The following is a 22687-nucleotide window of genomic DNA, read 5'->3' as shown; positions in this document are numbered from 1 at the left end:
TTTCTAGCTTCAACTCTTTCTATTACCCGACGTGCACAGAACACTCCAGTAACATTGAACCACTTGTAGTTCTTCAATTGCATCCTGCTCTCACTTGCTGACCAGTCTCTTTCCTGCTGCTGTTTCTGCACAGAATATACTCTCCCATTTTCCCTCCTCAACATCCTTTTTCTCTTTGAATTTTTTTAAAATTATTTTTTTAACACTTAGCCCACATTTTCTCCTTGGGAAATCTTCCATCCACCATTTACCTGTGATTTTGAGTAAGTTATCTCACTTCTCTATGTCTCAGTTTTCTTACCTAAAAAATGAAATAATAAAATAGTAACTACGTTATTGTAAGGATCAAATGAGATAATCCACATAAAGCAATAGCAGACTGCCTGACAGATGGTAAGTGCTCACAATGAGTTCTCTATAAGTGTCATTATAAATATTCCTTGGCCATCCACCAACATGATTTAAGAGCTTCCTCCTCTGTCCTCTATTAGTGACCAGTGTGTAGAAGGTAGCAGCCTATCCTGTAATCACCTGTTCATTTGTAAGTCTTTTCTGCTGTATTGACCTTTCCTTGAGATCAGGGTCTCAGTCATTCTTTTCCATTTCCCTAGTGTCTAGCACAGGGTTTGTACCTGTAGTAGGTTACTATTTATTCAGACAAAATAGGAAAATAACTCTTAGGAAAATATGTGCTAATGCTATGCTCAGAATATTTCTGTAAAGCATTCACTCCATTTTATCTCCCTGCAGTATCAGTCTAAAAATATTTCATTTGCTTACCTTCTGTTTAAATAAACACGCAGCATTAACAAAACCAACCTTGTAAGTGTCAAATTTCCTTTTGTCTTCCTTTGCTCTAGCCACTCCCTCCTTTTTTCTTTTTCCTTCCTCCTGGTAAAAGTCATCTCTTTCTGTGTCATGATCCCATCTTTTCATTATTTTTTTAAGAGTGACAGTCTTTTCCCCAAGATTTGCATTTTACAAGCTTCTCAGAAAGCTGTGTAGTGTTACCCGTAACAAGGAAATCCCACCCTCCTCTCTTCCTCTTAGACTGCAGCCCTTCAGCCATGAGGCTATCTGGAACCTTAGCGTGGAGTCAGTGTGTGCTGGCTGGCCCTGCAGGTTACAGTCACGCCAAAGCTAGACAGGGGGCGAGAGTGGCCCCATCTCACACAGGAATTATTATAAAGCATGAAGTAACTCGAGGCTATGTGCTCCTTGGGCTCAGATTTGAGGAGGGTGTGGGGCTAGGTAATGTCTTCATGTAGCTATGCAAGTGACAGGCGTCATAGAGATCCCAATCCCATCCTTTTCCTTGGAGGAGAGGGGCTGCACGGTTCAGTGGAAAGAGTGCTGACTTTAGTCTAGACTTGGCTTTGAGCCCAGTTCTACCACTTACCTGGCTGGCTGCTCTTTTGGCAAATCACCAATATCTGTAAGCCTCTGGATCTTCAATTTTAGGGTAACATTAGACCTATTCCACCTACCTTATACGGTAAATGTAAATTTTTAAGAAGAATGTGAAAATACTGCTACTTATTGGACTCTAACCATGCACCAAGCACTGATAGGTGCATTTTTCATTTTATACATGAGAAAACCAAGCTTCAAGGCATTTTCACATAGTTACTCAGCTAACACAAGGAGAACTAGGATTCAAACCCAAGTCTTTCTGACTCAAAAGTCTTTGTTATTGTTGTTGTTTTCCCTTTAATTATATCAGACTGATGCTCATGGATTATGCATCTGAAAACATTTTGGAAAAGAAAAAGTAAAGTTCTACACCACAGAGGATAATTATTGTCTTATAGATAAAGAAACGGAGGCCCAGAGAAATGCACTAACTTCCCTTAGGAGTTGGTGGCAAGTTTTAATCCAGCAAGTACTCAGTGGGGCTGGTAGCTGTGCGGCTCACTCAGGAATTAAGTTGTGGCTGCAAACAGGTGAAAGAGGGAAATCCAACAAAGGTGACAGGCATTTAGGACTATTTTCACATGCTTTCCACTTTGTGATTGCACTAGACAACTTAGGTGACACAATTTCAGTGACACTGGCCAGGTCACAAGAGCTTCCAGATTCCTGGTGGGACATAGGAGACCCTCTGTGATTCGGCCCCAGCACAAATCTCCAGCTTCATCTCCTGTCAGGCCTCCCCAACCACCACCTACCCTCAGACCTCCTCTTCAGTCAGAATGAACTGCTTGCAGTTCCTGGAATGCACCCCATGGGTTTGCACTTCTGTGTCCCCATTCCCTTTACGTGAAATGCATTTCACCTTCTGAATGCCCAGTGAGCACCTGTTCATTTTCTTTATTTTTTTCTTAAAGATTGGCACCCGAGCTAACAACTGTTGCCAATCTCTTTTTTTTTTCCTGCTTTTTCTCCTCAAATCCCCCCAGTACATAGTTATGTACTTTAGTTGTGGATCCTTCTCGTTGTGGCATGTGGGATGCCGCCTCAGCGTGGCCTAATGAACGGTGCCGTGTCCGCACCCAGGATCCGAACCGGTGAGACCCTGGGCCGCCGCAGCAGAGCTCGCACAAACTTAACCACTCAGCCACGGGGCCAGCCCCTATTCACTTTCTAAGACTCTGCTTCAACATCACTTCCTGAATGAAGTCTTACCTGGCCTCCCCCAACCCCTCTCCACTTTACATGGAATCAGCCATTCTCTCCTTTAGGCCTCTAACATCTCCTCTACATATTTTTGCATTGGGACATATAAAATTTTTTGCACCTATTTATGCAATAAAACTGTTTATTTACATGTCTGTCTTCAACTGTTAACACCTTAAGGGTAAGCACTATCTTATTTGTAATGCATCTTTAGTCTTTAGTATGATGAACTCTTAGAGGCAGAACCTGGTGGCTGGCTCACCCAACATCTATTCCCAACCTGCTTATCCTTCCCTGCATCTTCTCTAAAGGCTGGAAGAACAAAATTCTCTTTTTCCAACCTCCCTCGCAGCTATTAGGCACTGTGTGGAAAAACAATTCTGGCCAATGAGATAGAAGCAAAGGTCTTGGGGAAGAGCGGAGAGCTTCTAGTAGGCTGCTAGAAGAGATTTCATATCTCTCATAAAAGGCTCAGAGTGACTGGTGCAAACTATCCCCGCTTCATCCTGCCTTGAATGCAAACATGATGTTGGAGCTGGAATGGCGCCATCTTGTAACCATAAGGCAAAGGCCCAAAGGATCACTGAGCCACTGAACGAATGCAACAGCTGCCTTTCTCTAGGTTTTTGTTATGTGAGAAAAATAAACCCCCACTAATTCAATCTATTGTTGTTGGGTTGTCTGCTATTTGCAGCTGAAAACATTTCTAAGTAACTGATGGATTAATGTTTGTTGACCAAAAGAAGTAATTTCTTATTTTGATGATTTTTAAATGTTCGGTTTAGTGTTAGAGACCTCTCTTCAAGAGGAGTTTAAAACTAATCACAATAAGGAATATTGATGAAAGCACATGTGCTCTGGTTGAAGAGGGTAGGAGACTGCAGCATGGACTCCCAACCCTTTTCTTACCCCTTCTTTCCCTCAGAGGACCCCTAAGACACCTCTTTGGAACCCTGAAGGCTTTTCTGGACACTAATCCATGCTCTAACACTGTTTATGGGAGCGTAAATTGGAATACCCATTTTTCTGCACAGCTTGGCAGTTTAAGGGCAATTTCTATCATGTTGTTAAATTATATAATCTGTGACTCAACAGCTCCATTTCTAAGAATCTATCCTATAGAAATACTGGCATTTTTGTACAAGGATATATATGTACAAGGTAGTTCATTACAGAATTGCTCGAAGGTAAAAAGAAGATTGGAAACGACTTCAAGGTCCATTAAGGAACTGATCAATTACTTTACAGCACATTCATCCTCTGGCGTATTCTTTAGCCATTACTGACATTGAAAGATCGCCAAGATACGTTGAAGTAATATATCTCGAATGTATATTTTAAAAGTAACTTGAAAAATTCTATTAGAAGAGAAACTATATGGTTGTGTAAAAATATACGTATGTAAGCATGTAAATGCATAGACAAGTGTCTTGAAGAAAGACAAAGAAAATGTTGACAATGATTACTTTTGGGTAGTGAGATTGAGGGAAAGAGAAGTTTGACTTTTTACTTTGTAAACTTGTGCATTGTTTGAATAATTGGCATGTATTTATTTCTATTATGTAAAAATAGAGAATAACACCTCATGAAAGAAAATATACAGATGGCAAGTAGGAAAATGAAAAGATGCTGAACATCATATGTCATTAGGGAATTGCAAATTAAAACGAGATACCACTACCTATTAGAATGGCAAAAACTCAAAACACCAACACCGCCAAATGCTAGCAAGGATGTGGAGCAACAAGAATGCCCTCTCATTAATTGCTGGTGGGAAGGCAAAGTGGCACAGCCACTTTGGAAGACAGTTTGGCAGCTTCTTATAAAACTGAACATACTCTTACCGTATGATTCAGCAATCGCACTCCTTGATATTTACCCAAATGAGTTGAAAACTCATGTCTACACAAAAACCTGCACACACATGTTTATAGCAGCTTTATTCACAATTGCTAAAACTTGGAAGCAACCAAGATGTCCTTCAGTAGATGAATGGATAAACAAACTGTGGTACATTCTGACAATAGAATATTACTCATCACTAAAAAGAAATGAGCTATGAACCGATTACAAGATATGGAAGAAATTTAAATACATATTGCTAAATGAAAGAAGCCAATCTGAAAAGGCTACTTACAGTGTGATTCCAGTTATATGACATTCTGGAAAGGAAAAACCTACGGAGACAGTAAAAAGAGCAGTGGCTGCCAGGGCTTAGCTGGGAGGAAGGGATGAATAGGTGGATCACAGAAGATTTTTAGGGCAGTGAAACTGTAATAGTGAATACATGTCTTTATATGTTTGTCAAAACTCACAGAATGTATAACACCAAGAGTGAACTCTAATGTAAACTATGGACTTTGGGTGATAATGATGTGTCAGTGTAGGTTCATCGATTGTAGCAAGTATACCCATAAATATGGTGGGGGATGTTGATAGTGGGAGAGGCCATGCATGTGTGTGGTTAGAGGTATATGGGCATTCTCTGTTCAGTTTGCTGTGAACCTAAAACTGCTCTTTAGAAAATTAATTCCATTTTAAAAAATAGAGAATTAAAGAAATGACACCAATTCAAGACTTAGCCCAAAATATTTATTCAATTTTTTTATTAAGATTATGATAGATTACAACCTTGTGAGATTTCAGTTGTACATTATTGTTAGTCATGTTGTGGGTACACCACTTCACCCTTTGTGCCCTCCCCCCACCCCCCCTTTTCCCTGGTAACCACTGATCTGTTCTCCTTGTCTATATGTTAACTTCCACCTGTGAGTGGAGTCATATAGAGTTCGTCTTTCTCTGTCTGGCTTATTTCGCTTAACATAATACCCTCAAAGTCCATCCATGTTGATACGAATGGAACAATTTTGTCCTTTTTTATGGCTGAGTAGTATTCCATTGTGTATATATACCATATCTTCTTTATCCAATCATCAGTTTCTGGGCATTTAGGTTGGTTCCACGTCTTGGCTATTGTAAATAATGCTGCGATGAACATAGGGGTGAATGGGACTCTTGAGATTTCTGATTTCAGGTTGTTAGGATAGATACCCAGTAATGGGATGGCTGGGTCATAGGGTATTTCTATTTTTAACTTTTTGAGAAATCTTCATACTGTTTTCCATAGTGGCTGCACTAGTTTGCATTCCCACCAACAGTGTATGAGGGTTCCTTTTTCTCCACAACCTCTCCAACATTTGTCACTCTTGGTTTTGGATATTTTTGCCAATCTAACAGGTGTAAGGTGATATCTTAGTGTAGTTTTGATTTGCATTTCCCTGATGATTAGTGATGATGAACATCGTTTCATGTGTCTATTGGCCATACTTATATCTTCTTTGGAGAAATGTCTGTTCATGTCCTCTGCCCATTTTTTGATCGGGTTGTTTGTTTTTTTGTTGTTAAGCTGTGTGAGTTCTTTGTATATTATGGAGATTAACCCTTTGTCGGATAAGTAGCTTGTAAATATTTTTTCCCAATTAGTGGGCTGTTTTTTTGTTTCAATTCTGTTTTCCCTTGCCTTGAAGAAGCTCTTTAGTCTGATGAAGTCCCATTTGTTTATTCTTTCTATTGTCTCCCTCATCTGAGGAGTTAGAGTGTCCGAAAAGATTCTTTTGAAACTGACGTCAAAGAGTGTACTGCCTATATTCTCTTCTAGAAGACTTATTGTTTCACACCTAATCTTTAGGTCTTTGATCCATTTTGAGTTTATTTTGGTGAGTGGTGAAAAAGAGTGGTCAATTTTCAATCTTTTGCATGTGGCTGTCCAGTTTTCCCAGCACCATTTGTTAAAGAGACTTTCTTTTCTCCAATGTAGGCCCTCCACTCCTTTGTCGAAGATTAGCTGTCCATAGATGTGTGTTTTTATCTCTGGGCTTTCAATTCTGTTCCATTGATCTGTGCACCTGTTTTTGTACCGGTACCATGCTGTTTTAATCACTGTAGCTTTGTAGTATGTTTTGAAATTGGGGATTGTGATGCCTCTGGCTTTGTTTTTCTTACTCAGGATTGCTTTAGCAATTCGGGGTCTTTTGTTGCCCCATATGAATTTTAGGATTCTTTGTTCAATTTCTGTAAAGAATGTCCTTGGGATTCTGATTGGGATAGCGTTGAATCTGTAGATTGCTTTAGGTAGTATGGACATTTTAACTATGTTTATTCTTCCAATCCATGTGCATGGAATGTCTTTCCATCTCTTTATGTCGTCATCAATTTCTTTCAAGAAAGTCTTGTAGTTTTCATTGTATAAATCTTTCACTTCCTTGGTTAAATTTATCCCAAGGTATTTTATTCTTTTCGTTGAGATTGTGAATGGGATTGAGTTCTTGAGTTCTTTTTCTGTTAGTTCATTGTTAGTGTATAGAAATGCTACTGATTTATGTATGTTGATTTTATACCCTGCAACTTTGCTGTAGCTGTTGATTGTTTCTAATAGTTTTCCTATGGATTCTTTGGGGTTTTCTATATATAAGATCATGTCATCTGCAAACAGCGAGAGTTTTACTTCTTCATTGCCTATTTGGATTCCTTTTATTTCTTTTTCCTGCCAAATTGCTCTGGCCAACACCTCCAGTACTGTGTTGAATAGGATTTATTCAATTTTTATTATGTACAATGCAATGGTCTAGGCGCCATGAGGGTGCAGTGATGATTAAAACATAGTTCCTGTTCTCAAGAAGCTTAAACATAACATGGTGAAGATATAGAACCATACTGTACTATAAAGTGGAATTTCTAAAGTGCTAAATAAAGATCCAAACTTTTGATTATGAGAGTTCAGAGAAAGGAATGATTTGCTCTGTTTTGATTAGGGGGAGTCTTAGAATCCTTGAGCGAGGCAAGAACATATGAGTTGGATCTTGAAACATAAATAAGGTTGTGTCAATCAGATATAGTTGTCAAGTGAACAGGAAGGGGCCTTTAGCCAGAGGGAACAGCACAAACAAAGACATGGATGCATGAAAGTATATACTGATGTGACGGATGGTGGCTGCCTGTGTGGCTGCAATGTAAGGTAAGTAAAGAGACATAGTGGGAAATAAAATTGGGAAGGAAAGGTGGGGTAAAAGTGTACAATATCTTATATACTTCATGCTAAGTTGTTTATGTTAATAAGATAGAGGGAGTCAGCACAGGTCAGCAAAGTCAACCACTGTAGACCGGGTCCATTGTCTTGCAGCCAGGACAGGGGTAAAGAGGCATAGACCTCAGTCCAAGGGTCTGGGCCAGTATTGAGGAAGGATGGGTTCTGGCAAGGCAGCATTCAGGAGCCTGCAGTTGGAGCTCCCAGGAGAGATGCATGGCTGGGGTTGCACCCACAGCCAAATAAGAATATCCCCTGCCTTTTGGGTTAGGGCAGCTCTGCCCTCCCTGCTCAGCCCCTCCCTGACGGACTGGAACTTCTATAATGAAAACTCAGGCTTTCTCATGCTTAGTGTCCTCTAAGGGTCACCTTCTCTAGCTAGACAGGAGAGATTTATGGAGATCTCTGGTGAGAGTCTCTTTTCTTTCTTTCTTCTTATTCTTCCTATTCTAGGAGTTGAGTAAGGGACTTGTCACTTGATCGGACTCTTTCTGATCATTCATAATTCAGTCAAAGAGTTTGTATTTTGGAATCCCTAAATTCTCCTAATTCTGGTCTTCTAAGGTCCTGACCTTAAATTACTATCTTACCTTTTTCCAATGTTCTATTTGCCTTCCTGACTGATCCCCAGTTGTTCCAAAACTCATTGGTTTAATGGCTCAACTGTGCATTTCAACCTTACTCTGAACCTCAGCCTCAGAAACCTAAAAGTAAGAGCTTGTCACCTAAAATGGACTGAGCCCATTGTTCCTAAGCTTCTAATCTAATTATAATCTAATCAGGGATATGTGACTTATAAACTTAAACAAAATGCAAGATTGGTTAGACTTAAACTCTAAAATACGTTAGCTGTTAAACAAAAGGCAGTAAGGTGTAGTGGGAAGAAAACTAAAGTCAAGACACCTGGGATCTAGTTCTGGCTGTCACTGACTGGTTGCAGGACTGGCCAAGTCTCTGAACCTCAACCATAAAACTGGAGGACTGTTCTCTATGATTTCTAAGAGAACTTAGAACTCTGTGACTAAGTGCTATGTGGGTGGAGAAAGGAAGAGATCTGTTTGGGTGGCATTTATTGGGTATGCCTTCTGGAAAAAAAAGATGGAATTTAAGATAAGCCTTAAGGATGGGTGGGATTTTTGATTGGGAAGATGCGAGTGAGAACACTTGACAAGTTGGAGGTAAATCATTAGTCAAATAGGGAGGTAGGAACGAGCAGAGTGGTTTATAGTGCAGCAAACATGCCTACCTGAGCACAAGAGCTGGAAAGCAATGGGAGATGGCTGGATGGGCACATTACAGAGGGTATTGGATGCAAAACTGAGGGATCATGGAGGATCCTTGAAGAGGGAAGAGTGGTCTGGGAACAATGGGCAGGATGGATTGGTGGGAGATGTGTTGGAGGGGAGATGAGGTTGTGACAGAAGTCCAGGTGCGAGTTAAGTGAGTTTGGACTAGGGTAGCTGAGGTATGAGTGAAGAGAAAGTGGTAAATCTGAGAGGCATTTTGAAGAAGAAGAATAAAGAGGAAAAATAACAGGAAGCAATCTAAGCTCACCATCAGGAGTGGAAAAGTATCTCTTTGGGGGAGAGTTGGTCTGCTGGGGAGTTTCATAGTTTCTTTCCTTTTTTTTTAGGAAGTTTGGCCCTGAGCTAACATCTGTTGCCAATCTTCCTCTTTTTACTTGAGGAAGATTGTCGCTGAACTAACATCTGTGCCAGTCTTCCTCTATGTTATATGGGATGCCACCACAGCATGGCTTGACGAGTGGTGCCAGGTCTGCACCTGGGATCCAAACCTGTGAACCCTGGGCCGCCAAAGTGGAGTGTGCAAATTTAACCACTACGCCACTGGGCTGGCCCCCTAAAGTTTCATTTTTAAACATGATCATGTCTAAATAGTTTTACTGGAAGTCCTCTAAGATGTGCATCTCTTTGTAGCAGTTAGAAATGAGAATATGACTGTCAGGACCAGATACATGGAATTTTTAGTCATTTATACTGAGGCAGTAGCTGAAACCTTAAAAGTGGATGCTGTGTATGAAGGAGAATATTACAAAGAGAAAGACATAGAGATAAATTATTGGAATAAAAAAAAGGAATTATAAGTCTTTTATAATTCCCAGATATTCTATTTTAGCTTTCATTATATTATTTCCACCTCTTATAGTACTCCTTCAACTTGTTGCACAAATCTCTTTTTTTGCATTAATGTTAGCAATCTTTTCATTTCTGGGTAATTGTATTAGCAAAGATAGGTTAGCTTATACTTACACTCAAAATCTCAGTGGCTGAAAAAGTACTTCTCGTTCACTCTACATGTTTGTCACTTACACTCACATTTTTTAAAAATTTTTTTTAAGATTTTCTTTTTCCTTTTTCTCCCTAAATCCCCCCAGTACATAGTTGTATATTTTAGTTGTGGGATGTGGGACGCCACCTCAGCATGGCCTGATTAGCAGTGCCATGTCCACACCCAGGATCCGAACAAGCGAAACCCTGGGCCACTGGAGTGGAGCATGCCAACTTAACCATTTGGCCATGGGGCCGGCCCCTACACACACATTTTATTAGCCAAAGAAAGCCACAGAGCCACATCAATCTTTGAAAGAGGTGGGAAGTGCAATATGCTCATGTGCATTAATGGAAAGTTGGGAATATTTGTAAATAATTGTAACAATAACTATAATAACAAACTTTTTTTCTTAGACTTCTATCTACAACCATGCCTCCTCTACCATTTTATCTGTATCATCACTAAAATGCTCCTGGTATCAGCATTTTATAACCAGTGGTACTATAGCATAATACCTATGTGAACAAGTTATTTCTTCTGCTTTTCTGTTTCTCATTTTGATGCTAAGCCTTCCTTTGGCTCCCTGGTTGGCTTTCTTTTTTTCTGGTTGGCTCTCTTTTTTCCTTCCTTTCCTTACGCTTGCAACTGAAGAGACTCAAGAAAATGCTACACCCATAATCAAAACAATCTTTACTCCTGTCTCTCTGTGGTTCTGCTTCTCTTCCTTCTTTTGCAAGAATAAATTCCTTCCCTCTGGGTCCTGCCACACTTCCTTCTTCTACTTTCTCACTTCCTTATCATGCAGAGTTCAAGGCCGTCACAGAGCAAAATAACCAGCTGATGAGTAACAGATATTACTCAATCCACTATTTATTCTGTCCAACATTAATTAGCCAGTTGCTCTGATTTTCACAGTCTGTGTGCATCCCATAAATTATTGACTTGATTGATTCTGATCAGAATTAATCTTTTTTCCCTCAGAATCCCATGGAATGTTGTTTGAATCTCTAGTATAAGCATCACAGTCTGCCCTGTCTCGGGATTATTTTTGTATATGCTCCTTCACTGAATCATAACATCCTTATAGATTAAGCTGTGATTTGCAGATAATAGATATCCAATCATTGTTAACTCACTGATGAATCCTTTAGTTGACTGAATTGACCATTGGTTTTCATAACATTTGGATATATCTTAATTCAGCAATTGGTGTTTACTAGCCTCTTGCTCATATCTAGGGAAAAAAAGGAATATAATTATTTTTCTGTTGATGACCTTTCTACCTCTTACCTCCCATATTATACTGTAGTATTATTGTTCATTTAAAATTCATACTACATCTACTTCCCAAAGACTTTGATTAGATGTATTAGGCAGTAAATTCATTTATTCATTTGTTCATTCACTGATGTACCCAATAGTCACTTAACGAGTCCCCAGCAGGAGCTAGGGCTAGGGTAGAAAATCTAACAAGACATGGGAGTCTCTTTCAAAATCTGAGCAGGTGGGAGACAGGTAAGTAAAGCAATTGCTACAGTGTGGTAAGTGCTATGGCTTAGAGGAGAAGCATGTAAATCAGACTGGGACTTTTTGGGAGATGGGACCCCTGAAACTAGCTGTAAGGTTAAGAGGAGATAGCTAGAGAATTGGGGGTGAAACAAGGGCTCTTCATGAGAAGGAACCATGCCATGTGCAAACATTGTGATGGGAAATAAAATTACTTGCTCCAGAACCTGCTCAAGAAATTCAATGTAACTGAAACATAACATACAAGTTGAAGGTTGGTAGGAGATGAAGAAAGACAAGCAGATGTCAGATCTAAAGGGAGCTTATGTGCTAAACTAAGGAATTTTAACTTCAAAGCTATGGAACATGTCTAAACTCCTCTCCTAAGCAAGTGGGATCTAGGATGCCATTCTGGGTTTACAGTTCCAGAAGCTGGGTCCAGTTACAGGTAGGGTGAGACTTTCCCTAAGGTGCAGGGAATGGAACTGAGATTATCTGAAAGTGAAGGCCCAGGGACAAATCCAGGATTTATTCAAAGTTGAGAGGAAAAGTCAATAATAATTAATATGAAACATGAACTAAAGGTACTAGCATAGAGCAAACAGGTCAAAACAGAGAGCCAGAGGCACAGTGTGATATGATTTCTTAAAGCCTCTTCTCTCCTTTCTGGGCAACTTCAGCCTGCTCTCTGGGAGGGAGAGAAATATTCTGAACCAGTTCAGACTGGAGGTGCTCCAAGGATTTTAAGAGAATTATAGGGACTGTCACTCTCCTCTTAACTCTGGGCACACAGCATCTTGTTGTGTCCTGTGAATCCTCCCCCATTTGTATCTGGCCCAGAGTAAGTATGCAATAAATATTTAGTGAATGATATGGACCTGCCGCTAATTGTTAAGCACAGGAATGCTTTTGTTTAGTCTATTTATATGTTATATGAGTATAACACCACGAGAAAACTGATTTCATACAAGCCCACAAGAACTCTTCTCCTTTATTTATTTTAATAAATGTCAACTAAAGTTATATTATTTACCAGCCATTCAAATATAAACTAACCTTTTTTTCAACAGTGTCTCAGGCACACAAATTTAAATCATATGCATTAAGAAATAAAACAATAGAAAAGAAACTCCAAAAAGAAGAACCAACTAAAATATAAGAACAAGGTAATACAAGCAGTTTAGCAGTAATGTGGTATAAGTCTCCATAACAACAGTCATCCAGAAATCATCCTGAGATGATTGTAAAACAGAAGTTGAAACAATACAGAGCCGCTCACAAATCTTGTAAGTACTTAGATGTGAGATGCCATTCATAACTGAAGTTGGGTGGCTAAAAGTAATGGTGGTAATAACAACAGCTAGACTCTCCTGGTGGTGAAAAGCTTCACTATTTGCCTGCCTTTCTAAAGTTGGGAGGAAATGGGTAAGCTTTGGGGCAGCCCATCAGGAGAGAATTTAAATAACAGTTGAAAAGGGTGTGACCAGCCTGTACACATGTCACAATGGTGCCATCATGAGACAAGTTCATGTAATATAAAAAGTGAGGGAAGAAATACAAACTCCAAGTGAAGATCAAACTAACAAGAACTGCAGAGCCTCCTGGATTACCCTCTTCCCACAGCACAGGCATCAAACATGCCTTGTGGATGTGCATACGTAACATCTGAATGGATGTGCATCATAAGTTGAGTCAACAGGCATTAAGCATGTACTATGATTTCAGTTAATTACATGAACTTTCTGTCTCAGATCTCAGGATGATTCCCTCATACTTAACATCATCAGAGAAGAGAAAGCAGCATTCCTTCTCTGCAAAGATATCCCTTGAGGTATAATAAAAAAAAAAATAAGTATTTGGTCTTTGTACCCAGTTCCTAGTACATAGCTCCTAAAATTCTTGGAGTGATTAGAGTGTCTTTTGTATTGTTAATGAGATGACTAGTGCCTGAGGACTTGTCAATAGCTTCAGGATAGGGGGTGGTGGCCAGAAAGAACAAGGCTTGATTAGAAAATTGGAACTTTCAGCCCCAACCCCCAACCTCCAGGAAGGGGAGAGGAGCTGGAGATTGAGTTCAGTTACCAATGCCCAGTGATTTAATCAATCATGTCTACATAATGAAGTATCCATGAAAACCCCTAAGCGATGAGGTTTGGATAGGTTCCAAGTTGGTGAACACATTGAGGTGCTGGGAGGGTGGTACACTCCAACTCCACAGGGACAGAAGCTCCTGCACTCAGTTGCTTCAGGACCTTGTACCATGTCCCTCTTCATCTGGCTGTTCACTGTATCATTTATAATAAACCAGGAAACATAAACTTAAGTACAGTTACTTCCTGAATTCTGTGAGCTAGTCTAGCAAATTACTGAACCTGAGGAAAGAGTAATGGGAATCTCCAACTTATAGCTGGTTGTTTAGAAGCATGGATGTCCTTGGACTTGTGATTGGTGTCTGAAAATGAGAACAGTCTTATGGAACTGAGCCGTTAAACCTGTGAAGTCTAATACTAACTCTAGGTGATACTGGCTGAACACAAGGTTGACATAAGGGAAGCCATGTTGTAGAAAAGAACCCACATTGTAACTTTGAATGACCTCTGATTAACTAACCCAGACATGCTCAGTAAATTTTATGGCCCTTCCCAGCTGCTATAAGTTGATAACTTTGTTCTTTTGAGTTCCTTAGTAATATGATGACCACTAGGCAGAGAGCCTATGCTGATAGCCATCATCAATGACAAGTGAAATATCAGGGTATAGGGCATTGCTCCAGTCTCTGATGCATATCCAGTGAATCAAAAGATTATCAGGAACTGAGACCAGATATCTGCCCCCACCTGGAGATCAGATGGAGGCCCCATTGGAGTTAGGTATATTTTTCAGGGAGTGTTAAAATTTGGGTAGTCTGTACTTTGTATCCTTCTGGTTAGATACTTGATTATAAAATGTAACTTTAGATGTTGTTCCAAAATTGTTGAGCAAGGTACAAAAATTCTAATAATGCAAAATGTCAACCTGAAGCTAGGAACAAGAAAATATTTCCAAATGAGAGGTAAACAGTTTCATTCCTCTAACCCAGATCTATGCCCTAATTAAGCAGGAAGTAGCCAGATTAGTTGTCACCCTGAATCACTCAAGAATGTGGAATGACCAAAGAATAGGTGGGATTGAAACTGGCAAACAGTTAGCCATTGATGATTAAGTAGCTAAGAACAAATTTTTTTCCTTTTTGCAATTACTAACTATAACTTTTAGTTGTTCCCCTACCCATTGTTAACTGTGCCATTTAGGCAATATGCTGACTCCCACCAGGTTACTAGAGCTAGAGATAACATCTTCCTGGAGACTGGTTCACCACAGTAATGGGTGTTTGAGCTGTTTTTCAGGAATTAAAACACCGTGTCTACTTCAGGCTGGTTGAGACCACCAACCCATGAACTGGGCCTGCACAATATCTGATAAGTGACCTTTTGACATCATCAGGCTAAAAACTGCACCCTCAGGTCATGCTAATGCCACCATTTTGTGAACATGGGTCCTATGAAGAGGCATGAAGTCTGACTGTGCTTGCACAGATCATTAATTACCTCACCTCTCCTCACATCCAATCATCTAACTCCACATTTCAGACCACCTTGCCCCTAAACCATAAATATCCTTGGGTCCCTATTTTTGGGGAAGCAAATTTGAGACTCAGTCTCTCACTTCCTCACTTGGCTGCCTTGTGAGGAAAGCCTCTCTCTGCAGCAATCTCGTCATCTTGGTGTTTGGCTTTCCAGGCAGCGGGCAAAAATGAACCAGGTTTGGTAACACAGGTAGTTAGTGTCAGAATAGAACTGAATTGTAGAACACCTAGTTGATATCCAGAGAATCAGAGAATTGGTTGGTGTGAGGGAAAAAACCCATGTATTTGGTGTCAGAAGTCTTGTGAGTAAAAACAGTTCACCCCTGATTAAATATATCTTTCTAATCTTACTATTGTATCTATTTGTTGAAAAATTAGTATTTAGCAAAATCTCACAGGTTCTCTGAGTGTGTGTGTGTGTGTGTGTATGTAATTGTGAGAAATTTGGAATAATAGCTTTGGTAGGTATAGAAGTGAAACTGAGTTTTTTTCCCCTCAAACATTCTGGGTCTAGATTGAATGTTGCTCTGTTCTTCTCCATATTTCTCAATTCCTTCAAGTAAACTTCAGGTTAATTCACCACTTTTGGAAACCAGTATCAACTCCCACCCCCCTTTCAGGTACCTCCCTATTTGGTTCTGCAGATATTCCATTTTCTAACACGTTCTGTAAGGCAATGGAGAGCCAAGTAATTATTTCAAGTCTTGAAGACACAGTAAAATTTGCCATGATTTTAGGTAATCACTTAGGCCAGAGGATATGTAGAAGATGAATTTGAGGAATGAGGCTAGGGGTGTAGTGCACAAAAGCACATGTTCTGGAGTCAGCCAAACCTGGGTCCAAATCTAGTTTCCAACACTTGCTAGCTGTATTACCTTGAACAAGTTACTTAGCCTCTCCAAGCTGGCATTTCTTCATCAAGGGCCATAGTAATGGTTTTCAATTAAGTCATGTTTATAAAGTGCTTAATGTATAGACTGGCACATAGTAAGTGCTCACAAATGGCAATCATTAAGCTTAAGTGCTGTGGTGTTCTGTGAATGTTTTTCAGTTGGGTCTTAGCTGGATTTAAACTTCTCATCAGATCTCTCTCTTTTATTTCCCATTAAAGGCACCTGATACAAAATCTGTTTCCCAGTTCTCACTGGAAGTTTATTCAAATGTCATCCCATTCCAACTGTGAGGCAACCTTATGTCACAGGAATGTAGACTAGGCCAAGTTGGTCTTTGATACCCACTTCTCTTTTTAGTGCCCTTGAGACCCTATTCAGTCTAGGTTCTCCCTGGACTCACACTTCATTCAATGCCACCCACTCGCACCACTCCTACCTGCCCTCCTAGAAAGAGTCCTTCGTTAAAACTTACTCTGCCACATCATACACTTTCCAGCTCTACCTGCTTACTAACTCATTCAACAACAAACTTTTACTGAATGCTTACAACATGCCATGAGCTGGGGGAACAAAAATGACAGCAGTATAGTCTTTACACTCCAGTAATTCATATTCCGCTTAAGCCATGATCCAATAGTGCTATGATCAGTGATGCTCAGCTCCAGAATTAGGCCCACCTGAAAAGTTTTTAAAACTACAAATGCCTAGGTTTACTAACCTAGGTGGGACTCATATATAAAATTTCTAAACCTCCCTCAAGGATTTTACTGAATAGCTGGAGTAAAGAAGAACCAAAGGATGTGTTAAGTGTGGAAAGGTGATAGGAATCTGGAAGTGGTGGGCATTGATATTGGAGGTTTAAATTGTATGCTGAAGGATGAGTGGTTTTCCAGGAGGAGAAGAGAATTCCAGGAAAAGGAAAGCATAAAACCTAAACCTAAGGCTTTTGAATTTATCAGTATAATTTTTACTACAATACCAGTAGAAAAGCATTAGAAGACTCATTTCTGAATCACATTTATGCATATTAACTATAAATTTCTAGGGAGAAATACCTTTACTTTTGTCCATCAGTGTAGTTAACACATAGTATAGTAACCATTTTGTTTTCATGGTTAGTTTCTTCTATAAATTACAAACCTTTCAGGAGAGGAACATTTGACTTAATCTTTGTAACCTCAAAACTGGTGCACAGTAGGTTTCTCAACCCATGTTTGTTGCATGAATGAACGATGGTCTCTGTGTCATGATCTTAATAACGGAAATTTCAAACCAAGTGAAAAAGAGATATTTGGGGGCAGGCAAGCCTCTCAATTCCACTTGCAAAGCATGAAAGTGATCACCTTTGTCTATGTGTTGTGGACCCATTTTGAAATATCTGAAACTTATCCATTTATTTGACAAGAATTTATTGTTTCTATTATATACCAGGCCCTCGATGTATATATTTATTTTCAAAGTGATATGAATTTGTTTTTCTAAAAAATTGTAAGTAAATATTAGAGAAGGGAAGTTTGCACTTAATGAATACCAACCACGTGCTTGGTACTTTATATATATAGCTAATCTGTATAATATCATGTAATTTTTAGTTCTCACATCAATCTTAAAAATAATCTTTCCACTCCTACCATCATTTTTATAGATAAGGAAACTGATGCTCGAAGGTGCAGCATCCAGGATCCTGTGGCTAAAGGGCAGAAGCACCAGAATTTGGACCAAACTTTGTCTTCCTTCAAAGCTCAGGCCCTTTTCCTCACACTACACTACTCCATGGGTTAGCCCAAAGGTTAGGTTGTTAGCAAAGAGTTAATGAATCCATGATCAAGGCCAGGTCTGCATGATTAAAACGTGACCAGTCAACAAAATGAGCCCACGTGGCACACAGCATCAAAATGCTCACTTTAAACTAGTAGATTATCCTGAAGACAATGGCAGTAACTTAATCAACTTCTCGCCACTAATTTAGTGGTCTTGGAAATACAGTTTATGATGAAAGTCTATGAGCACAAAGTGAAGTGGAGGTTTGTCAGTTTTTATTAATGCTGAAGATCAAGCTGGATAACTCAGAGTAGCCTTTTTTATTTTTATTTTTTGAACTGGTTTTGCTTGATTGATTGCTTTTAGGCCATTCCTTCAATCTCTTACTTCTAAACAGCACGACTTAGAGCATTAACAATTATCCAGTTAATTTGGCCATTGTGAACAATCAACTTGGATAAGAATAATACTGAATTGACAACCAGAAAATAAATCAGGGTCAAATTCAAAATTAGATTATGAGATTGTTAGGCCATACTAAAACCAGGCCAAAAGTCTTTAGAAATTTATCCAGGTCATTCCCAAATACGTGTCGATATGGGAGTGGGGGAGGAGGATGGGATGGAGAACTAGTTAGTATACCCACCTCAGGAATGAAAGGATTGTATGATATACACCAAATCCTGCACAGGATATGCAGATCTCCTGAGCGCAGCTCCACCGTGCAGCACTAGCTGGGCCAAGGCCTCTCACTGGCCCACAGTGCCGGGAGGGTGATTCACAGACAGATTTGAAACTCCAGAGTCCATGTGGAATGGTTTCTTTGGACCCCTCTTCCTTAGGGCCTGCTCTTTAACCCCTCCTATTCAATGCATTTCCTATCCAGGAACATGTTGCAGACAGTGCCAGGGTTCTGTGTGTATGAAATCTTGACTGTCTGCCTTGTGGAGTCAGTGGCAGGACATCTAAGAAGCAGTGGAAGGTCCAGGGCAGAGAGTGTCCCTTACTTCTAGGGAATGACTCAGACGGAAGGACTCTCCTCAAGACAGGAAAGGCATCAGATGTTCTAGCTCAGTCTTGGAACAGTAGTTGACCATTAATGGACAGGAATTCTCTTTAGTCAGACACTGAGTAGAGCAACTCAAATGTTCTCTAACTCAGGCTAGAGAGAAGCCCTCCTAAGTTCCTTGACAAAGTTCTTTAAAAAACTGAGGAAATGGGCCTAATAAAGATTTAACCATAGGGAGGCTACGAAAGCCCAAGAGTAGGATTAGCCTATTTGGGAGAACAGTAATTATAACTCTGTCTGCCCAGTACTCCCCACCACTTCAGGGCAAGCAGCCTCAGCAAGCAGGGCAATGTGGCTGGAGACAGGAAGCCTGAACTCACTTGGTCAGTGTTAAACCTCACCATCAGAGAGTGTTCCCAGGAGCCACAACAGGAAGAGAGCAGAGCCCATGAGGCAGTGAAATGGAGAGATGGGCACTCCAGCTTCTGGGTATTTCATGTAGACCTGGGATGAGTGAGGCCACCCTAGGATTCTGCCTGGAGAGGAGGGTCTTGGGGGCACCGGGGCTCCTGATTTTGGCCTGGGATTTTGCTTCCTTAACGTGACTTTGCATTGATTTGTTCTCATCCATTATGTACTGGGTTGTTTTTATTGTTGTTGGTTTTAATCAAATCTGAGTTCTGCTGATGTCCATGTTCTACCCACATTTACTGTTAATTTAGTGAGGTCAAAAATAAATACCTTAGGGGCTGGCCCCGTGGCCGAGTGGTTACATTCACATGCTGTGCTTCAGCAGCCCAGGGTTTCGCTGGTTCCGAGCCTGGGTGCGGACATGGCACTGTTCATCAGGCCACATTGAGGTGATGACCCACATGCCACAACTAGAAGGCTCCACAACTGAGATATACAGCTGTGTAATGGGGGGCGTTGAGGAGAAAAAGGAAAAATAAAATCTTTAAAAATAAATAAATAAATACTTTAACAGGTATTTATTTGGCAAGGCAGTATAGCAAAACAGTTAAAGTTTGGGCTCTGGAACTAAAAAAAGTTAAAATCCTGACTCTACCATTATCTACATGTCCTTGGGCAAGTTCCTTAACCCTGATTTCTCTAAGCTTCAGTTTTCTCATCACTAAAATCGGAATAATAAATCCTATGTCACAAAATTGTGGTGAGGATTAAATAAGGTGAATGTAAAGTGCTTAGATCAGTAATTCTCAATAAATGCTATTTATTATTATTATTATCATTATTATTATGGCTTTAAAGTTCACAAAGCATCATCACATATATTTTCTCATTAGAATTATTTAATGTTGACATACAATGCAAGTTAGGGATGCAAAAGTAGATTAATAGGGGAAGGGAGAGATTGGTAAGGGAGAGATGACTTCCTCCTCCTTTCGCGGGCATCTACTGTTGGATGAATTTTATAAGCCATCCCAAAGCTCCGAGTCTCATGTGCTCTGCTCCTCTTCCCTGTGGCTTTCAGCTTCCCTCCTCTCTTAGCTTCATGGTTGGAATGTCCCCACCTGGGGTTGTCACTGTTCCAGCACAGGCCCCTCTCCACTTCATTTAGTCATCGAAGCTTTCTCCGTCTTACTCAGAAAATAGCCAAGCCCCTGTGAGGGAGCAAGAGCACAGCCCACGGTGCTCACTCTTAGTCTAAGCGGGGCCTCTCTGGAGGAAATGCCCAGTGCAGAGGTGAGGACTGGGCGAAAGCCTCAATGTCACCCACAGTATTTTCTCCTTTCCTCTTAACTTGAGGCTTCCCCTTTATGTGGCTGGGGAAATCCAGCTTAGTCATCTCTGAAGACCTTGAATTAAGAGCTATGGTTGCTTTTGGTGGGGAGAGGTGGCTGAAGCAACTGTCCCCACCTACACCCAACATTTCATGTTCATCTACTCAAACCCTCCAAAATGCTCTATCCTCTCAGAGAAAAATATACCATCCCTATAATCCCCCAAATTAGTCAGAATGACAGACTCAGCCTTCGGAAGGGTGTATACATAGAACAGTTATTTTTGGCATACTCTTTCCATAAGATCCTCTAGTCACCAGTCACCTATTCAAGATTATCGTCCCATCAGCCCACTCTTCCCACACTCCTGAGAATAGCGCATGAAGAGATAGGCAGGTCTGGCTCAACCCATTGCCAGGCCACTTAAAACAAGGTTATCGAAAAGCTTAATTGACAGAATATAATCAATACCTAGAATTAAATCAGCAGATGGACTTTTAAAGCTGAAAATTCCATGCACTGCCAAAGTCTCTATCTTTGGGATGCCCTCCACTTCACTAACAGCTATTGATGAGATCAGGAATCTTTTCACTGAGGCTTCTGTTTATAGCCTCCACTAGCCTCCTCTGATTCCTTTGTGCCTCTGGCTCTTGCCTTGGACCACAGCTGTGGGCTCCACTTCTAGTTCTGCCATCTCACGCACATTTTGAGTTAAGTGTTCAGCAACTTAAAATTTTTGTAAGCCACAGCTTACGTACAGAACACTCACACTCTTAACTGACAGGAAGTCCAAAATCTATACTTCAGTTCATTCGGTGGTGGTGTCTTTTTCTTCTCCCTGGTCCAATATATTGACCCTGGCTATCATATTTTTTTTTTTCCAGGAAATGGAACTGACTTTAGGGTCAGTGCCCTTGGAAGATTCTCCCCCCATCTCTTCTGCGTTTTGATTCATGGAACCTCCATCTCTGCCCAGTGATGCAGCTGGAATAGGTTGCATAATGGCCACCCAAAGATATCCCTGGAACTTGAAAATGTTGCCTAATTTGGATAAAGGGTCTTTGCAAATGTGACTAATTTAAGGATCTTGAGATGGAGAAATTATCCTGGATTATCTGGGTGGGTCCTCAGTGTAATCACAAGTATCCTCATAAGACAGAGGTGGGGGAAGATTTGACACACAGAGAAGATGATGAGAAGATGGAACAGAGAGATTTGAAGATGCTAGCCTTGAAGGTTAGAGTGACACAGCCCCAGGAATGCTGGAAACCATCAGAAGGTGGAAAAGGCAAGGAACAGATTTTCCCATAGAACCTTCTCCTGGAGGAAGAGTGGCCCTGCTGACACTTTTATTTCAGCCTAGCGATATTTAATTTCTGGCCACTGGAACTGTAAGAGAATAAACCACTCTCTGGGTAGTTGTTTCAAGCCACCCAGCTTGTGGTAATTTGTTATAGTAGCCACAGAAAACTAATACAGCAGCCATGTCCAAAACATCTTTCCACTGCATTTCACTCAGTGTTGCATGTTCAGTTTAATTTCAAGTAACTCTGATGACCTTTCCCCTCCTTCCTCTCTTTTCCAGGAAGGGAAGCCATTTTTGCTGACAGCAGCATATGACATTTTCCAAAAGTTCTTTAGAAACTTTGGGCTTCTGGGATATGGTTTTCTCCTCTCTTTTCTTTTACTCTTTCTCAATAATTAATGGGAAAGTACTGTAAAAGCTAGTGTACTTGGTATTCTCTCAACCAAAACTTTCCGTTTATTAACCAGTATTTCTAAGATCTTCAGTACAATGATGGTCTTCATAATGATGCCTTTAAGACTTTCCAAAGCCCTGAAAAGTTTTCCAAGACACTGAAAAAAAGGTCAAATTTACAAGTTTCTCTATGTCCTTAGAAAAGGCATAGCCATTTAACCTGTCTGGATCATTGGATTGTCTTTAGGCTACACAAAGGGTCTTGAAGCCAGGCGGCTGATAGATTGAGGAGAAATGGAAGGATCAGGGAATTGGAGATCTTAATGAGGTAATAGTAAAAGCCAAGAAATGAAGCTGAAATGGAAAGGGATTATCAGAGGAGTTTCAGACTTGACATAGTGTAAGGGTTGAAGCTGTATGGGTGAAGGTCCTGAGGGAGGACTCAGTAGCTTAAGTAAGGT

The 22687-nt window shown here is 40.3% G+C and overlaps 1 long non-coding RNA gene across 4 annotated transcripts in view; it reads left to right on the top strand.

The window, feature by feature from the left end:
- The window catches only part of LOC102148213 (uncharacterized), a 140907-nt gene that overhangs the window by 103210 nt on the left and 15010 nt on the right, over window positions 1-22687 (top strand). For 3 of the 4 annotated variants that reach the window (XR_011441017.1, XR_011441020.1, XR_002809274.2), the window contains one exon: window positions 21412-22021. This is a non-coding gene — a long non-coding RNA (uncharacterized lncRNA). Of the gene's footprint in view, window positions 1-21411; window positions 22022-22687 lie in introns of those variants that run through there. The other variant, XR_011441018.1, reaches the window with a different exon arrangement.

This window comes from Equus caballus, chromosome 7, assembly GCF_041296265.1.
Source record: "Equus caballus isolate H_3958 breed thoroughbred chromosome 7, TB-T2T, whole genome shotgun sequence".
Classification (NCBI taxonomy): domain Eukaryota; kingdom Metazoa; phylum Chordata; class Mammalia; order Perissodactyla; family Equidae; genus Equus; species Equus caballus.
This window is presented reverse-complemented; position numbering and strand designations above follow the sequence as displayed.